We start from the raw sequence: 4,078 nt of genomic DNA, 5'->3' as shown, positions 1-4,078 counted from the left end.
AAAATGCCTCTGAGTGAAAAAAATATTTCCTCCTATTGGTTTTAAAAGTCTTTCTCTGTAACTTCATCGAGTGTCCCCTAATCTTTGTAATTTTTAATTTCACACAAAATTTTAATTTATTCAGATATGCTAAAAAGAATACATTACACTATTAGAGAATCACCAGCAATAAAGTATGCTTTTTTTCAGGTGGGTTCTTGAGATAAAGACATCTTTGGCCAGCTATATCGATATGCTGCCTGAAAATCAAAGTCCGTCAGATCATACCCACCTGACAATCTTGTTCACATTCCCCTTCAGCATCCAGATGGCCTAGCCTTAGAACAGTGTACCTCAAACTGTGTGCCTTCCAAGTGTGCTGAGGAGGAAGAAAGGTGCCTGCCAGCTGACTTCCCTACGTGGTACAGCGTCAGCGCTGCCTAATTTGCCGAAGGCCTGCATGTTTCCTCCTTCTCTCTAGCGTCCTCTGGCTTCCCCCCTGGTCTCCCAGTCTCACCTAGAAAGCTAATTACAGCAGCCTGCAGAGGATCGCCGGTAGGTAAAATGATTTTATTTTCAATATAGTGATTGAAATGTGTCAGTTTTGAGAATTTATATCTGCCGTATATATTGTGTGTATATGAAAAATGAATGGAAAAAATTGCATTACAATTAGTAAAGGGGATGGGATCAAGGGCAGAGCTTGGGTGGGCCTAAGGAGGTCTGTGATTGGGGTACTCAGTTGATATTTGTTAGACTTAGGGAGTACTTAGCTTGAAGTCGTTGAGAAACACTGCTGCAGGCAATCAGCTGGTGCCAGTGCCTCTCCTTCTCTCCGGCCCTCTTTCGTTACTGGCGTCTCAGGGCCCCTGCACATGTGTGGATGTCGATGTGATGATGTCACACATATGCGTGATGTCATCACTGCGACATCCACACACTTCTGGGTGCCTCAAGCCGTGGCCACTGCCTTTAGTGTGCCCTGGCTTAAGAAAGTTTGAGAGACACTGCCTTAGAATCAGAGCATCAGTTAGCTGCAGGAAGTCCGCAAACAGAAAATGCACTGGGGGTTGAACTGGACGCAGTTCTTGAAGGGGGATAGGCCAAGGACAAAACCAGCGATCACTCTCTCTCCCTTAACGCCAAGAAATTAAACAAAAGTTAGAATTCTAGCAAAGACATCAATATAAATCTAAAATCATTTGTAAAGAAACAGAACATGTTTAATGAAATCTTCTGTTTAAAAAATAAGTGGGTTTTGTTTTTGCTTTTCTATATAGCAAAATTAACAAGGCAATAAAAATCTTATTTCCTTTTAGTTTTTAATGAACTTGTAAACAAAAGAGCTCTTGTTCAAAATAAAAACAAAAATATTCCGAAAGAGGTTTAGAATGATTCCATTTATCTAAGCAACTTACATACAAGGTTTCATTTATTAAGATTGTGACATATACTTTTATACCAAGAACCTTATAGCCAATGCAGAGTCCTAAGGAGACTACGGTAGTAGTCACTAGAATTTTTCTCAGTCTTCCCTCTTAAATGCTGTTATTTCTAAAACACATTTGTTTTAGCGTCGTCCAATCAAAGGCGAAGTTGTGCTGATGATACGGAACTGCCGCCTCAAGTGTGCGTAATCTGGTTCCTCGTTAAAGCGCAGATCACGACAGTAATTCAAGTACACAGCAAATTCTGCAGGAAATCCCTAACACAAGATTTCAGCAGGAACAGGCATCTTCTTTTTATTAATTCTCTCATGCTTTTGTTTCTTCGGTGCAGCCTCAAAGGAATCTTTTCTTCCCTCCTGTCCTTGCCAGGGAAGGAGACTCCAGGTCATCTTGACGGCTCTGCTCAACGTTGAAGTGCGCATTAACGCTGGCATATCGCGCAGTACCTGTTAAGTGTCAGTCTTCTCTGTATTGTAGGTGTTGCATTGTTACATTGTTCAGATATCTTTTGGCCAAAGTCGATCTTGGATACCTTATCTGAATGACGCCTGGTCCCCATGAGGAAGTTCTCGGGTTTAATGTCTCCATGTATAACGCTCCTCGAATGCACATGTTCAGTTCTGCTCAGCCAACAGAAGGACCGTCTTCATGGTGAATCTGTGAGAGCAGACGTTGAAAAGGTGCTTGAGGCTGGGCCCCAGCAGGTTCTCCTCTTCCTGACCATACCAGCGAATGCAATGAACGCCATTGTCGACCCCTCCTTGTGGGCTCTTGTAGACTTTGCTTTCATGGAGCAGCTGTGGGTGCCGGCCGGGACTTCTGCCACCTCCTCTCCGTCACTTAGGTCAATGACCGAGTAAACGTCCCCAAAACTACTACTATTTATTATTTCTAAGGTGTACGCAGCATTGTACATTTTAACATACAATATAGACAGTACAATCTAATTTAGACAGGACATTTTGGGGTTGGGGAGATTATGGTAGAGGAAATGATACAGTAGGTATAGGTATCTGACAGCCATGAGTGGGAGTTAGGAGTTGAAAACAGATTTAAAAAAGTGGGCTTTTAGCTTGGATTTGAACACTGCTAGGGAGGGAGCACAATGTATTGATTCAGGCAGCCTGTTCAGGCATACGGCACCACAAGAAAGAAGGGACGAAGTCTGGAGTTGGCAGTGGAAGAGAATGGTAGAGATAAGAGGGGCCAACGAACGGAGATCACGGGGGTGGAGCATAGGGGGAAATAAGTGAAGAGATATGAAGGGGCTTCAGAGTGAACGCATTTGTAAGTCACCAAGAGAAGTTTAAACTGTATTCAGAGATGGATGGGGAGCCAATAAAGCGACTTGAGGAGAGGGGTAATGTGAGAATAGCGGCTCTCATGGACTATGAGTCACACAGCAGCATTCTGAATGGATTGAAGAGGCAAGAGGTGGGCATGCAGGAGGCCCGAGCGAAGTACATTGCAGCAGTCTAAGTGCGAGGTGATGAGAGCATGGACAAGGGTTTTGGTCGTGTGTTCAGAGAGAAGAGGACAGATTTTGGTAATATTATAGAGGAGGAAGTGACAGGATTTGGCGGTCTGTTGGATCTGAGCAGAGAAGAAGAAAGAGGAGTCAAAGATCGAAGCGGCAATGTCAGAACGGCAAGCTAAAATTCAGGCCTGAACTCCCGCAGAAATATCTGGTTTGGAGAGGTAGATCCGGAAGTCAACAGCATAGAGATGATATTGAAAACCATGAGAGGAGATCAGCGTATCAAGAGAGCGGGTATATATGTAAAAGAGGAGAGGGCCCAGGACAGAGCCTTGGGGTATGCCAATAGACCGCGGGAATGCAGTGCAGGAGGATCCACCGTAACATACACTGAAGGAACGACGAGAGAGATAGGAAGAAAACCAAGAGAGAGCAGAACCCCAGAATCTCAGCAAGGACAACACGTCGAAGAGGAGGCAGTGATCAACAGTATCAAAGGCAGCAGATCGAGAAGAATGAGGATAGAGTATAGTCCATTGAATTTGGCCAGGAGCAGGTCGTTAAGAGACTTCAGCATTGGCAGTTTCAGTAGAGTGAAGAGGGTGAAAGCCCGACTGAAGCAGGTCAAGAATATTATGAGAGGAAAGGAAGTCCAGGCAACGGTGAACAGTGCTTTTGAGTAGTTTGGATAAGACCATAAGAATTGCCGCTGCTGGGTGGCCCTTAGGTCAAAGACTGGCGCCGTAACTGAGTCTAGCAGGAACTTGTCTAACTTGGATCCCTGGAGGGTGTTTTCCCCTATGAAAGACTCCGGAAGAGGGTTCCAGTTTTCCACCACTCTCTGGGTGAAGAAGAACTTCCTTACGTTTGTACGGAATCGATCCCCTTTTAACTTTAGAGAGTGCCCTCTCGTTCTCTCTACCTGGGAGAGGGCGAACAACCTGTCTTTATCTACTAAGTCTATTCCCTTCAATATCTTGAATGTTTCATAAAACCATAAGAATTGCCGCTGCTGGGTGGCCCTTAGGTCAAAAACTGGCGCCGTAACTGAGACTAGCAGGAACTTGTCTAACTTGGATCCCTGGAGGGTGTTTTCCCCTATGAAAGACTCCGGAAGAGCGTTCCAGTTTTCCACCACTCTCTGGGTGAAGAAGACTTTACTTTTGTACGGCAT

General features: G+C 44.6%; 1 pseudogene; it reads right to left on the bottom strand.

The window, feature by feature from the left end:
- Positions 1-1,517: 1,517 nt before the first annotated feature.
- LOC117348161 lies at positions 1,518-4,078 on the bottom strand (annotated as a pseudogene).

This window comes from Geotrypetes seraphini, chromosome 14, assembly GCF_902459505.1.
Source record: "Geotrypetes seraphini chromosome 14, aGeoSer1.1, whole genome shotgun sequence".
Classification (NCBI taxonomy): domain Eukaryota; kingdom Metazoa; phylum Chordata; class Amphibia; order Gymnophiona; family Dermophiidae; genus Geotrypetes; species Geotrypetes seraphini.
This window is presented reverse-complemented; position numbering and strand designations above follow the sequence as displayed.